Source organism: Callithrix jacchus, chromosome 19 (assembly GCF_049354715.1).
Source record: "Callithrix jacchus isolate 240 chromosome 19, calJac240_pri, whole genome shotgun sequence".
Lineage (NCBI taxonomy): Eukaryota > Metazoa > Chordata > Mammalia > Primates > Cebidae > Callithrix > Callithrix jacchus.
In genome coordinates, this window is record NC_133520.1 from 56,860,641 (window position 1) to 56,877,564 (window position 16,924).

The following is a 16,924-nucleotide window of genomic DNA, read 5'->3' on the forward strand; positions in this document are numbered from 1 at the left end:
ATACTCCAAAACAGAGTAGAATAAAGCATTGTATATTTTCTCTACAAGACTATATTCAGAGCCATTTTATTTTAACTTTGGGGCACCTAGATATTATTTAGATTTTTTTCTATTCGCGTAAAATCAGAATTTCGGTATTTTACTTGAGAGAGCATACTGAGTTTTTGTATATATCCGAAAACAGAGTAGAATAGGGCATTTTATATTTTTTATGACAGATTATATTCAGAGCAATTTTGTTTTTATTATTGGGGTGCCTCGATAATATTTAGATTTTTTTCGATTCTGGAAAATTAGAATTTTAGTATTTTATATGAGGGAGCATACATAGTTGGTGTATATACTCCAAAACAGAGTAGAATAAAGCATTGTATATTTTCTCTAAAAGACTATATTCAGAGCCATTTTATTTTAACTTTGGGGCGCCTAGATATTATTTAGATTTTTTTCTATTCGCGTAAAATCAGAATTTCGGTATTTTACTTGAGAGAGCATACTGAGTTTTTGTATATATCCGAAAACAGAGTAGAATAGGGCATTTTATATTTTTTATGACAGATTATATTCAGAGCAATTTTGTTTTTATCATTGGTGTTCCTAGATAATATTTATATTTTTTCAATTCGTGTACAATTAGAATTTCTGTATTTTACATGAGAGAGCATATTGAGTTGGTGTATATACTACAAAACAGAGTAGAAAACGGCATTGTATATTTTTTATGACAGATTATATTCAGAGCAAATATGCTTTTAACATTGGGGTGCCTTGATAATTAGATTTATTTCGATTCACGTAAAATTAGAAGTTCGGTATTTTACATGAGAGAGCATATTGATTTGGTGTATATACTCCAAAACATAGTAGAAAAGGGCGTTGTATATTTTTTCTGACAGATTACATTCAGAGAAAGTTTGCTATTAACATTGGGGTGCCTAGATAATATTTAGATTTTTTTTGATTCGCTGAAATATAGATTTTTTTCTATTTTACATGAGAGAGCTGGTAGAGTTGGTGTATATACTCAAAAACAGAGTAGAATAGGGCATTGTATATTTTCTCTGACAGTTTATATTCAGAGAAATTTTGTTATTAACATTGGAGCGTCTAGATACTATCTAGAATTTTTTCGATTCGTTTAAATATAGAATTTCTGTATTTTACATGAGAGAGCATATGGAGTTCGTTTGTATAGTCCAAAAGAGAGAATACGGGATTGTATATTTTTTTGACAGATAATATTCAGACCAATTCTGTTTTTAACATTGGGGTGCCTAGATAATATTTAGATTTTTTTCGATTTGCTTAAATAGAGAATTTTTGCATTTTACCTGAGAGAGCATATGGAGTTGGTGTATATACTCCAAAACAGAGTAGAATAGGGCATTGTATATTTTTTCTGACCGAATATATTCACCGCACTTTTGCTTTTAACGTTGGGGTGCGTAGATAATATTTAGATTTTGTTCGATTTGCTTAAATATAGAGTCTTATTTTTTTACATGAGAGAGCATGTGGTTTTGTGTATATACTCGAAAACAGAGTAGAATAGGGTATTGTATATTTTTTCTGACAGATTATATACACAGAAATTTTATTTTAAACATTGGGGTGCCTAGGTAATATTTAGATTTTTACTATTCCGGTAAAATTAGAATTTCTGTATTTTACATTAGAGAGTACACGAAGTTGGTGTATATACTCATAATCAGAGTAGAATAAAACATTGTATATTTTTTCTAACACACTATATTCAGAGCCATTTTCTTTTAACTTTGGGGCCCCTAGATATTATTTAGATTATTTTCGATTCACGTAAAATTAGAATTTCGTTATTTTACATGAGAGAGCATACTGAGTTGGTGTATATACTCCAAAACAGAGTAGAATAAGGCATTGTATATTTTTTCTACCAGTCTATATTAAGAGCCATTTTCTTTTAACTTTGGGGTCCTAGATATTATATAGATTATTTTTGATTCGCAAATAATTAGAATTTCCGAATTTTACATGAGACAGCATATTGAGTTGCTGTATATACTCCAAAACAGAGTAGAAAAGGGCATTGTATATTTTATCTGACAGAATATATTTAGAGCAATTTTGTTTTTAACATTGGGGTGCCTAGATAATATTTAGATTTTTGATTAACGTAAAATTAGAGTTTCCGTATTTTACATGAGAGAGCATACTGAGTTGGTGTTTATACTCCAAAACAGAGTAGAATATAACATTGTGTATTTTTTCTGACAGATTTTATTCAGAGCAATTTTGTTTTTAACATTCGGGTGCCTAGATAACATTTAGATTTTTTTCGATTCACGTAAATAAGAATTTCTGTATTTTCCATGAGAGAACATACTGAGTTGGTGTATATACTCCAAAATAGAGTGGAATAAGACATTGTATGTTTTTACTAACAGAGTACATGAAGAGCCATTTTCTTTTAACTTTGGGGTGCCTAGATATTATTTAGATTTTTTTCGATTCGCCTAAATTTATAATTTCGTTATTTTACATGAGAGAGCATATGGAGTTGGTGTATATACTCCAAAACAGAGTAGAATAGGGCATTGTATATTTTTTCTGACAGATTATATTTAGAGCAATTTTGTTTTAAACATTGGGGTGCCTACGTAATATTTAGATTTTAACTATTCTGGTAAAATTAGACTTTCTATATTTTACATGAGAGAGTACACGAAATTTGTTTATATACTCCGAAACAGTGTATAATAAAACATTGTATATTTTTCTAACACACTATATTCAGAGACGTTTTCTTTTAACTTTGGGGCGCCTAGTAATTATTTAGATTTTTTTCGATTCGCGTATAATTATTATTTCTGTATTTTACATGAGAGAGCATACTGAGTTCGTGTATATATCCCAAAACAGAGTAGAATAAGGCATTGTATATTTTTTCTGACACACTATCTTCAGAGCTATTTTTTTTTAACTTTGGGGCGCCTAGATAGTATTTAGATTTTTTTCGATTCACGTAAATATAGAATTTCGGTATTTTACAAGAGAGAGCATACTGAGTTGGCGTATATACTCGAAAACAGAGTAGAATAGGGCATTGTATATCTTTCTGAAAGACTATATTTAGAGCAATTTTTTTTATCATTTGGGTGCCTAGATAATATATAGAATTTTCCGACTCGTGTAAAATTTGTATTTCTGTATTTTATATGAGAGAGCATATTGAGTTGGTGTATATACTCGAAAAAAGAGTAGAAAAGGGCATTGTATATTTTTTCTGACAGATTATTTTCAGAGCAATTTTGCTTTTAACATTGGGGTCCCTAGATAATATTTGGATTTTTTTCGATTCACTTAAATATAGAAATTCTGTGTTTTCCATGAGAGAGCATATGGAGTTTGTGTATATACTCCAAAACAGAGTAGAATAAGACATTGTCTATTTTTTTTGACAGATTTTATTCAGAGCCATTTTGTTTTTAACATTGGCGTGCCTAGATAATATTAGAATTTATTCGATTTTGGTAAAATTTGAATTTCATTTTTTTACATCAGAGAGCATACTGAGTTGGTGTATATACTCGAAAACAGAGTAGAATAGGGCTTCGTATATTTTGTCTGACAGATTATACTCAGAGCAATTTTGTTTTTAACATTTGGGTGCCTAGATATTTAGATTTTTTCGATTCGGGTAAAATTAGTATTTCGGAATTTTACATGAGAAAACATATTGAGTTGATGTATATACTCCAAAACAGAGTAGAAAAGGGCATTTTATATATTTTCTTACAGAATTCATTCAGAGCAACTTTGCTTTTAACGTGGGAGTGCCTAGATATTATTTAGATTTTTTTCGATTCGCTTAAATATAGAATTTCTTTATTTTACATGAGGGGGCATATGGAGATGGTGTATGTACTTTAAAACAGGGTAGAATAGGGCATTGTATATTTCTTCTGATTTTTCTAAGGGACTATATTCAGAGCCATTTTCTTTTAAATTTGGTGCGCCTTGATATTATTTAGATTTTTTTCGATTAGCGTAAAATTTGAATTTCGGTTTTTTACATGAGAGAGCATATTGAGTTGGTGTATATACTACAAAACAGAGTAGAAAAGAGCATTGTATATATTTTCTGACAGATTATATTCAGAGCAATTTTGCGTTTAACATTGGGGTGCCTAGATAATATTTCGAATTTTTTGATTCGCTTAAATATAGAATTTCTGTATTTTACATGAGAGAGCATATGGAGTTGGTGTATATACTCCAAAACAGAGTAGAATAGGGCTTCGTATATTTTTTCTGACAGATTATATTGAGAGCAATTTAGTTTTTCACATTGGGGTGCCTAGATAATATTTAGATTCTTTTCAATTCACGTAAAATTAGAATTTCCGTATTTTACATGAGAGAGCATACTGAGTTGGTGTATATACTCCAAAACAGAGTAGAATAAGGCATTTTATATTTTTTATGACAGATTATATTCAGAGCAATTTTGCTTTTAACATTCGGGTGCCTAGATATTATTTAGATTTATTCCGATTAGCTTAGAATTAGAATTTCGGTATTTTAAATGAGAGACCATACTGAGTTGGTGTATATACTCCAATACAGAGTAGAATAAGGCATTGTATATTTTTTCTAACAGACTATATTCAGAGCCATTTTGTTTTAACTTTGGGTCGCCTAGATATTATTTAGATAATTTTCGATTCGCGTAAAATTAGAATTTCGGTATTTTAAATGAGAGAGCATATTGAGTTGGTGTATATACTCTGAAACAGAGTAGAAAAGGGCATTGTATATTTTTTTGACAGATTATATTCAGAGCAATTTTGATTTTTACATTGGGGTGCCTAGATAATATTTAGATTTTTTTTGATTCACGTAAATTTAGAATTTTTGTATTTTACATGAGAGAGCATACTGAGTTGGTGTATATACTCCAAAACAGAGTAGAATAAGACATTGTATATTTTTTCTGACAGATTATATTCAGAGCAATTTTGCTTTTAACATTCGGGTGCCTAAATATTATTTAGATTTATTCCGATTTGCTTAGAATTAGAATTTCGTTATTTTAAATGAGAGATTATACTGAGTTTGTGTATATACTCCAATACAGAGTAGAATAAGGCATTGTATATTTTTTCTAACAGACTATATTCAGAGCCATTTTCTTTAACTTTGGGGTGCCAAGACATTATTTAGATTTTTTTCGATTCTCGTAAAATTATAATTTCGGTGTTATACATGAGAGAGCATGCTGAGTTGGTGTATATACTCCAAAACAGAGTAGAATAAGGCATTCTATATTTTTTCTAACAGACTGTATTCAGAGACTTTTTTTTAACTTTGGGTCGCCTAGATATTATTTAGATTTTTTTGATTCATGTAAAATTAGAATTTCGTTATTTTACAGGAGAGAGTGAATTGAGTTGGTGTATATAGTACAAAAGAGAGTAGAAAAGGGCATTGTATATTATTTTTCACAGACTATATTCAGAGCAATTTTTTTTAACGTTGGAGAGCCTAGATAATATTTAGATTTTTTTGATTCGGGTAAAATTAGAATTTCCGTATTTTAGATGAGAGAGCATACTGAGTTGATATATATAGTCCAAACCGAGTAGAATAAGGCATTGTATATGTTTTCTAACAGACTATATTGAGAGGCATTTTCTTTTAACTTTGGTGCGCCTTGATATTATTTAGATTTATTTCGAATCGTGTAAAATTAGAATTTTGTTATTTTACATAAGAGAGCATAGTCAGTTCGTGTGTATACTACAAAAGAGAGTAGAAAAGGGCATTGTATATTTTTTCTCACAGATTATATTCAGAGCAATTTTACTTTTAACATTGGGGAGCCTAGATAAAATTTAGATTTTTTCGATTAGGGTAAAATTAGAATTTCTGCATTTTACATGAGAGAGCATTTTGAGTTAGGGTATATACCCAAAACAAAGTAGAAAAGGGAATTGTATATTTTTTCTGACAGATTATATTCAGAGCAATTGTGTTTTTAACACTGGGGTGCCTAGATCAGAGTTAGATTTTTTCGATTCGGGTAAAATTAGAATTTCTGTATTTTACATGAGAGAGCATACTGAGTTGGTGTATATACTCCAAAACAGAGTAGAATAAGGCATTGTATATTTTTTCTAACAGACTATATTCAGAGCCATTTTCTTTTAACTTTGGAATGCATAGATATTATTTAGATTTTTTTGATTCACGTAAAATTAGAATTGCGGTATTTTACATAAAAGAGCATATTGAGTTGGTATATATACTCCAAAACAGAGTATAAAAGGGAATTGTGTATTTTTTCTGACAGATTATAATCAGAGCAATTGTGCTTTTACCATTGGGGTGCCTAGAAAATATTTAGATTTTATTCGATTCGCTTAAATATAGAATTTCTGTATTTTACAGGAGAGATCATATGGAGATGGTGTATATACTCCAAAACAGAGTAGCATAGGGCATTGTATATTTTTTCTGACAGATTATATTCAGAGGAATATTCTTTTTAACATTGGGGTGCCTAGATAATATTTAGATTTTTTCTATTTGGGTAAAATTGGAATTTTTGTATTTTACAGGAGAGAGCATAATGAGTTCGGGCATATACTCCAAAAAAGAGTAGAATAAGGCATTGTTTATTATTTCTAACTGTCTATATTCAGAGCCATTTTCTTTTAACTTTGGGGCACCTAGATATTATTTAGATTTTTTTCGAATTGCGTAAAATTGGAATTTCGATATTTTACATGAGAGAGCATATTGAGTTGGTGTATATACTCCAAAACAGAGAATAAAAGGGCATTGTATATTTTTTCTGACAGATTATATTCGGAACAATTTTGCTTTTAACATTGGGGTGCCTAGATAATATTTAGATTTTTTTCGATTTACGTAAATTTAGAATTTCGGTATTTTACAAGAGAGAGCATATTGAGTTGATGTATATACTCCAAAACAGAGTAGAAAATGGCATTGTATATTTTTTATGAAATTATATACAGAGTAATTTTGCTTTTAACATTGTGGTCCCTAGATAATATTTAGTTTTTTTTTGATTCACTTAAATATAGAATTTCAGTATTTTACATGAGAGTGCATATTGAATTGGCGTATATACTTTAAAATAGAGTAGAATAGGGCATTGTATATTTTTTATGACATATTATATTAAGAGCAATTATGTTTTTGACATTGGGGTGCCTAGATAATATTTGGATTTTATTCGATTCGGGTAAAATTAGAATTTCTGTATTTTACACGAGAGAGCATACTGAGTTGGTGTATATACTCCAAAACATAGTAGAATAAGGCATTGTATATTTTTCTAACATACTATATTCAGAGCCATTTTCTTTTAACTTTGGGGCGCCTACATATTATTTATATTTTTTTAGATTCGGGTAAAATTAGAATTTCGGTATTTGATATGAGAGAGATTATTGAGTTGGTGTGTATACTCCTAAAGTGAGTAGCAAAGGGCAGTGTATATTTTTGCTCACAGATTATATTCAGCGCAATTTTGCTCTTGCCATTCGGGTGCCTAAATTATATTTAGAATTTTTCAATTCACGTAAAATTTGAATTTCGGTATTCTACATTTGAGAGTATACTTAGTTGGTGTATATACTCCAAAACAAAATAGAATAAGGCATTGTATATTTCTTCTAACACACTACATTGAGAGCCATTTTCTTTTAATTTTGGGGTGCCTAGATATTATTTAGATTTTCTTCGATTAGCGTAAAATTAGAATTTTGCTTTTTTACATGAGAGAGCATATGAAGTTGGTGTGTATAATCCGAAACAGAGTAGAAAGGAGCATTGTATATTTTTTCTGACAGATTATATTCAGAGCAATTTTGCGTTTAACATTGGGGTGCCTAGATAATATTTAGATTTTTTTCAATTCGCTTAAATATAGAATTTCCGTATTTTACATGAGAGAGCATATGGAGTTGGTGCCTATACTACAAAACAGAGTAGAAAAAGGCATTGTATATTTTTTCTGACAGGTTATATTTAGAGCAATTTTGCTTTTAACATTGGGGAGCCTAGATAATATTTAGATTATTTCGATTCGGGTAAAGTTAGAATTTCTGTATTTTACATGAGAGAGCATACAGATTTGGTGTATATACTCCAAAACAAAGTAGAATAAGGCATTGTATATTTTTCTAACAGACTATATTCAGAGCCATTTTCTTTTAACTTTGGGGCGCCTAGATATAATTTAGATTTTTTTCAATTCACGTAAAATTAGAATTTCGGTATTTTACATGAGAGAGCATATTGAGTTGGTGTATACACTCCAAACCAGAGTAGAATAGGGCATTGTATATTTTTTCTGACAGATTATATTCAGAGCAATTTTGTTTTTAACATTAGGGTGCCTAGATAATATTTAGATTTTTTCGATTTGGGTAGATTTAGAATTTCTGTATTTTACATGAGAGAGTATATTGAGTTGGTGTATATACTACAAAATAGAGAAGTAAAGGGCATTGTATATTTTATCTGACAGATTATATTAGGAGCAATTTTGCTTTTCACATTGGGGTGCCTAGATACTATCTAGAATTTTTTCGATTCGGTTAAATATAGAATTTCTGTATTTTACATGAGAGAGCATATGGAGTTGGTATATATACTTTAAAACAGAGTAGAATAGGGCATTGTATATATTTTCTGACAGATTATATTCAGAGAAATTTTGTTTTTAACACTGGGGTGCCTAGATAATATTTAGATTTTTTTTCATTCACGTAAAATTAGAATTTCTGTAATTTACATGAGAGAGCATATTGAATTGGTGTATATACTACAAAACAGAGTAGAAAAAAGCATTGTATATTTTTTCTGACAGATTACTATCGGAGCAATTTTTCTTTTAACATTAGGTTGCCTAGATAATATTTCGATTTTTTCGATTTGCTGAAATATAGAATTTCTGTATTTTACATGAGAGAGCATATGGAATTGGTGTATATACTCCAAAACCGAGTAGAATAGGGCATTGTATATTTTTTCTGACAGATTATATTCAGATAGATTTTGTTTTTAACTTTAGGGTGCCTAGATAATATTTAGATTTTTTTCGTTTCACTTAAATATAGAATTTCTGTATTTTACATGACAGCGAATGTGGAGTTGGTGTATATACTCCAAAACAGAGTAGAATAGGGCATTGTATATTTTGTCTGAGAGATTATATTCAGAGCAATTTTTTTAACACTGACGTGCCTAGATAATATTTAGATATTTTTGATTCAAGTAAAATTATAATTTTTGTATTTTACATGAGAGAACATATGGAGTTGGTGTATAAACTTCAAAACAGATTAGAATAGGGCATTGTATATTTTTTCTGACAGATTATATTCAGAGCAATTTTGTTTTAAACATTGGGGTGCATAGATAATATTTAGATTTTTTTTGATTCACGTAAAATTAGAATTGCTGTATTTTACATAAGAGAGCATACTGAGATGGTGTATATACTCCAAAACAGAGTAGAATAAGGCATTGTGTATTTTTTCTAACACACTATATTCAGAGCCAATTTCTTTTAACTTTGGGGTGCCTAGATATTATTTAGATATATTTTGATTCGCGTAAAGTTATAATTTCTGTATCTTACATGAGAGTGCATATGGAGTTGGTGTTTATACTCCAAAACAGAGTAGAATCGGGCATTGTATATTTTTTCTGACAGATTATATTCAGAGAAATTTTACTTTTAACATTGGAGTGCATAAATAATATTTAGATTTTTCTCGATTCACGTAAAATAAGAATTTCCGTATTTTACATGACAGAGCATGCTGCGTTGTTGTATATAATCCAAAACAGAGTAGAATAGGGCATTGTTTATTTTTTATGACAAATTATATTCAGAGCAATTTTGTTTTTAACATTGGGGTGCCTAGGCCATATTTAGATATTTTCGATTCGGGTAGAATTAGATTTTCTGTAATTTACATAAGAGAGCATATTGATTTGGTGTATATACTACAAAACAGAATAGAAAAGGGCATTATATATTTTTTCTGACAAATTATATTCAGAGAAATTTTGCTTTTAACCTTGTGGTGCCTAGATAATATTTAGATTTATTTCGATTCGCTTAAATATGGAATTTCTGTATTTTACATGAGGGAGCATATAAAGTTGGTGTATATTCTCCAAAACAGAGTAGAATAGGGCATTTTATATTTTTTCTGACAGATTATATTCAGAGCAATTTTGTTTTAAATATTGGGGTGCCTACATAATATTTTGATTTTCTCGATTCGGGTAAAATTAGAATTTCTGTATTTTACATGAGAGAGCATATTGAATTGGTTTACATACTAAAAACAGGGTAGAAAGGGCATTGTATATTTTTTCTGACAGATTATATTCCGAGCAATTTTGCTTTTAACATTCGGGTGCCTACATAATATTTAATTTTTTTTCGATTCGCTTAAATATAGAATTTCTGTATTTTACATGACAGAGAATACTGAGTTGCCTTATATACTCCAAAACAGAGCAGAATAGGGCATTGTATATTTTTTCTCACAGACTATATTCAGAGAAATTTTGCTTTTAAAATTGTGGTGCCTAGATAATATTTAGATTTTTGTCGATTCGCTTAAATATAGAATTTCTGTATTTTACATGAGAGAGTTTATGGATTTGGTGTATATACTTGTAAACAGAGTAGAATAGGGCATTGTGTAATTTTTCTGACAGATTATATTCAGAGCAATTTTGTTTTTAACATTGGTGTGCCTAGATAATATTTAGATTTTTTTCGATTCGCGTAAAATTAAAATTTCTCTGTTTTACATGAGAGAGCATATGGAGTTGGTGTATATACTCCAAAACAGAGTAGAAAAGGGCATTGTATATTTTTTCTGACAGATTATATTCAGAGCAAGTTTGCTTTTAACCTTGAGGTGCCTAGATTATATTTAGATTTTTTTCGATTCGCATAAATAATTTCTGTGTTTTACATGAGAGAGAATATGGAGTTGGTGTATATACTCCAAAACAAAGTAGAATAGAGCATTGTATATTTTTTTCTGACAGATTATATTCAGAGCGATTTTGTTTTAAACATTGCGGTGCCTAGATAATATTTGGATTTTTTTCGATTCGCTTAAATATAGAATTTCTGTATTTTATATGAGAGAGCAGAGGGAGTTGGTGTATGTACTCCAAAAAAAAGTAGAATAGGGCATTGTATATTTTTTCTGACGGATGATATTCAGAGCAATTTTTTTTTTTAACACTGGGGTGCCTAGAAAATATTTAGATTTTTTCCATTTGGGTAGAAATAGAATTTTTGTATTTTACATGAGAGAGCATATTGAGTTGGTGCATATACTACAAAACAGAGAAGTAAAGGGCATTGTATATTTTATATGACAGATTATATTAAGAGCAATTTTGCTTTTCACATTGGGGTGCCTAGATAATATCTAGAATTTTTTCAATTCGCTTAAATATTGAATTTCTGTATTTTACTTGAGAGACCATATGGAGTTGGTTTATATACTCCAAAACAAAGAAGAATAAAGCATTGTGTATATTTTCTTAAAGATTATATTTAGAACCATTTTCTTCTTACTATGGGGTGCCTAGATATTATTTAGATTTATTTCGATTCATGTAAAATTGGAATTTTGGTATTTTAAATGAGAGAGCATATGGAGTTGCTCTATTTATCCCACAACAGAGTAGAATAGGGCATTGTATATTTTTTATGACAGCTTATATTCAGTGCAATTTTTGTTTTTAACATATAAGTGCCTAGATAATATTTAGATTTTTTTCGATTCACGTAAAATTAGAATTTCGGTATTTTACATGAGAGAGCATACTGAGTTTGTGTATATACTCCAAAACAGAGTAGAATAGGGAATTGAATATTTGTTCTGACAGATTATATTCAGAGAAATTTTGTTTGTAACATTGCGTTGCCTACATAATATTTTGATTTTTTCGATTCGGATAAAATTTGAATTTATGTATTTTACATATCAGAGCATATTGAGTTGGTGTATATGCTACAAAACACAGTAGAAAATGGCATTGTGTATTTTTTCTGACAGATTATATTCAGAGCAATTTTGCTTTTAACATTGGTGTGCCTAGGTAATATTTAGATATTTTCAATTCACTTAAATATAGAATTTTTGTATTTTAGATGAGAGAGCATATGGAGTCGGTGTATATACTCCAAAACAGAGTAGAATAGGGCATTCTATATTTTTTCTGACAGATTATATTCATAGCAATTTTGTTTTTAACATTGGGTTGACTAAATAATATTTAGATTTTTTCGATTCGGGTAAAATTAGAATTTCTGTATTTTACATAAGAGAGCATACTGAGTTGCTGTATATACTGCAAAACAGAGTAGAATAAAACAGTGTATATTTTCTCTAACAGACTATATTAAGAGCCATTTTCTTGTAAGTTTCTGGCGCCTAGATATTATTTAGATATTTTTCGATTCATGTAAAATTAGTATTTCTGTATTTTACATGAGAGAGCTTATGGACCTGGTGTATATACTCCAAAAGAGAGTAGAATAGGACATTGTATATTTTTTCTGACAGATTATATTCAGAGCAATTTTCCTTTTAACATTGGGGTGCCTAGATAATATTTACATTTTTTTCGATTCATGTAAAATTAGAATTTCTGTATTTTATATGAGAGAGCACACTGAGTTGGTGTACATACTCCAAAACAGAGTAGAATAGGGCATTGTTTATTTTTTCTGACACATTATATTTAGAGGAATTTTGATTTTAACATTCGGGTGCCTAGATGATATATAGATTTTTATCGATTTGCTTAAATATGGAATTTCTGTGTTTTACATGATAGAGCATATGGAGTTGGTGTATATACTCCAAAACAGAGTAGAATAGGGCATTGTATATTTTTTCTGACAGATTATATTCAGAGAAATTTTGTTTTTAACGTTGGCGTGCCGAGATAATATTTAAATTGTTTTCGATTCCCTTAAATATAGAATTTCTTTATTTTACATGATAGAGCATATGGAGTTAATGTATATACTTTAAAACAGAGTAGAATAGTGCATTGTATATTTTTTCTGACTGATTATATTCAGAGAAATTTTGTTTTTAACATTGGTTTGCCTAAATAATATTTAGATTTTTTCGATTCAGGTAAAATTAGAATTTCTGCATTTTACATGAGAGAGCATACTGAGTTGGTGTATATACTACAAAACAGAGTAGAATAAGGCATTTTATATTTTTTCTAACAGACTATATTAAGAGCCATTTTCTTTTAACTTCGAGGCGCCTAGATATTATTTAGATTCTTTCGATTCTTGTCAAATTAGAATTTCTGTATTTTACATGAGAGAGCCTATGGAATTGGTGTATATACTCCAAAACAGAGTAGAAAAGGACACTGTATATTTTTTCTGACAGATTGTATTCAGAGCAATATTGCTTTTAACATTGGGGTGCCTAGATAATATTTAGATTTTTTTCGATTCACGTAAAATTTGAATCACGGTATTTTACATGAGAGAGCATACTGAGTTGGTGTACATACTCAAAAACAGAGTAGAATAGAACATTGTATATTTTTTCTGACAAATTATATTCAGAGCAATTTTTATTTTAACATTGGGGTCCCTAGATAATTAGATTTTTTCGATTCGGGTAAAATTAGAGTTTCTGTATTTTACATGAGAGAGCATATGGAGTTGGTGTATATACTACAAAACAGAGTAGAAAAGGGCATTGTATATATTTTCTGACATATTATATTTAGAGCAATTTTGTTTTTAACATTGGGGTGCGTAGACAGTATTTATATTTATTCGATTCTGATAGAATTAGAATTTCTGTATTTTACATGAGAGAGCATATGGAGTTGCTGTATACACTCCAAAACAAAGTCGAATAAGGCATTGTATATTTTTTCTAACAGACTATATTCAGAGACATTTTTGTTGAACGTTGGGGCGCCTAGATATTATTTAGATTTTTTTTGATATGCGTAAAATTAGAATTTCTGTATTTTACATGAGAGAGCATACACATTTGCTGTATATACACCAAAACAGAGTAGAATAGGGCATTGTATATTTTTTATGACAGATTATATTCAGAGAAATTTTGTTTTTATCATTGAAGTGCCTAGATAATTAGATTTTTTTCGATTCACGTAAAATTAGAATTTCGTTATTTAACATGAGAGGGCATACTCAGTTGGTGTATATACTCCAAAACAGAGTAGAATAAAGCATTATATATTTTTTCTGACAGATTATATTCAGAGCAATTTTGTTTTTAACATTGGGGTGCCTACATAATATTTTGATTTTTTTGATTCGGGTAAAATTAGAATTACGTTATTTTACATGAGAGAGCATACTGAGTAGGTGTATATACTTTAAAACAGAATAGAATACGGCATTGTATATTTTTTCTGACAGATTATATTCACAGCAATTTTGTTTTTAACATTGCAGTGCCAAGACTATATTTATATTTTTTCGATTCTGGTAGAATTAGAATTTCTGTATTTTACATGAGAGAGCATACGGAGTTGGTGTATATACTCCAAAACAGAGTAGAATAGTGCATTGTATATTTTTTTCTCACAGACTATATTCAGAGATATTTTGTTTTTAACATTGGGTAGCCTAAATAATATTTAGATTTCTTTGATTCGGGTAAAATTAGAATTTTTGTATTTTACATGACAGACCATACTGTGTTGGTGTATATACAACAAAACAGTACAAAAGTGCATTGTATACTTTTTCTGACAGATTATATTCAGAGCGATATTACTTTTAACATTGGGGTGCCAGGATAATATTTAGATTTTTTTTGATTCCCTTAAATATAGAATTTCTGTATTTTACATGAGGAGCATATGGAGTTCATTTATATACTCCAAAACAGAGTAGAATATGACATTGTACATTTTTTCTGACAGATTATATTCAGAGCAATTTTGTTTTTAACATTGGGGTGCCTAGACAATATTTATATTTTTTCAATCGGGTAGAATTAGAATTTTTGTATTTTACATGAGAGAGCAACCTGTGTTGGTGTATATACTCCAAAACAGATTAGAATAAGGCATTGTATATTTTTTCTAACAGACTATATTCAGAGCCATTTTCTTTTAACTCTGAGGCGCCTAGATATTATTTAGATTTTTTTCGATTCGCATAAAATTAGAATTTCGGTATTTTATATGAGAGAGTATATGAAGTTGGTGTATATACTCCAAAACAAAGTAGAATCGGGCATTGTATATTTTTTCTGACAGATTATATTCAGAGCAATTTTACTTTTAACATTGGGGTGCCTAGATAATATTTAGATTTTTTTCGGTCTCATAATTATTCAATTTCTGTATTTTACATGAGAGAGCATATTGAGTTGGTGTATATACTCCAAAATAGAGTAGAATAGGGGATTGTATATTTTTTCTGATAGATTATATTCAGAGAGATTTTGTTTTTAACATTGCGGTGCCTAGATAATATTTAGATTTTTTTCAATTCGCTTAAATATAGAATTTCTGTATTATACATGAGAGAACATATGGAGTTGGTGTATATACTCCAAAACAAAGTAGAATAGGGCATTGTATATTTTTTCTGACAGATTATATTCAGAGCAAGTTTGCTTTTAACATTGTGGTGCCTAGATAATATTTAGATTTTTTTCGATCGCATAAATATAGAATTTTTGTATTTTACATTACAGAGCATATTGAGTTGGTGTATATACTCCAAAATAGAGTAGAATAGGGCATTGTATATTTTTTCTGACAGATTATATTCAGAGGAGTTTTGTTTTTAACATTGCGGTGCCTCGATAATATTTAGATTTTTTTCGATTCGCTTAAATATGGAATTTCTGTATTTTACATGAGAGAGCATATGGAGTTGGTGTATATACTCCAAAACAGAGTAGAATAGGGCATTGTATATTTTTTCTGACAGATTATATTCAGCGCAATTTTGTTTTTAACATTAGGGTGCCTAGATAATATTTAGATTTTTTCGATTTGGGTAGAATTAGAATTTCTGTATTTTACATGAGAGAGTATATTGAGTTGGTGTATATACTACAAAACAGAGCAGTAACTGGCATTGTATATTTTATCTGACAGATTATATTAGGAGCAATTTTGCTCTTCACATTGGGGTGCCTAGATACTATCTAGAATTTTTTCGATTCGGTTAAATATAGAATTTCTCTATTTTACATGAGAGAGCATATGGAGTTGGTGTATATACTTTAAAACAGTAGAATAGGGCATTGTATATTTTTTCTGACAGATTATATTCAGAGCAATTTTGTTTTTAACATTGGGGTGCCTAGATAATATTTAGATTTCTTTTGATTCACGTAAAATTAGAATTTCTGTAATTTACATGAGAGAGCATACTGAGTTGGTGTATATACTCCAAAACAGAGTAGAATAGGGCATTGTATATTTTCTCTGACATAGTATATTCAGAGCAATTTTTTTAACACTGAGGTGCCTAGATATTATTTAGATTTTTTTGATTCACGTAAAATTAGAATTTCTGTATTTTATATGACAGTGCACCTCTGATGTTGTATATACTCCGAAACAGAGTAGAATAAGGCATTGTATATTTTTTCTAACAGACTATATTCACAGCCATTTTCTTTTAACTTTGGGGCACCTAGATATTTTTTAAATGTTATTCGAATCACGTAAAATTATAATTTCTATATTTTACATGAGAGAGCATATTGAGTTGGTGTATATACTACAAAACGGAGTAGTAATGGGCATTGTATATTTCTTCTGACAGATTATATTCAGAGCAATTTTGCTTTGAAAATTGGGGTGCCTAGATAATATT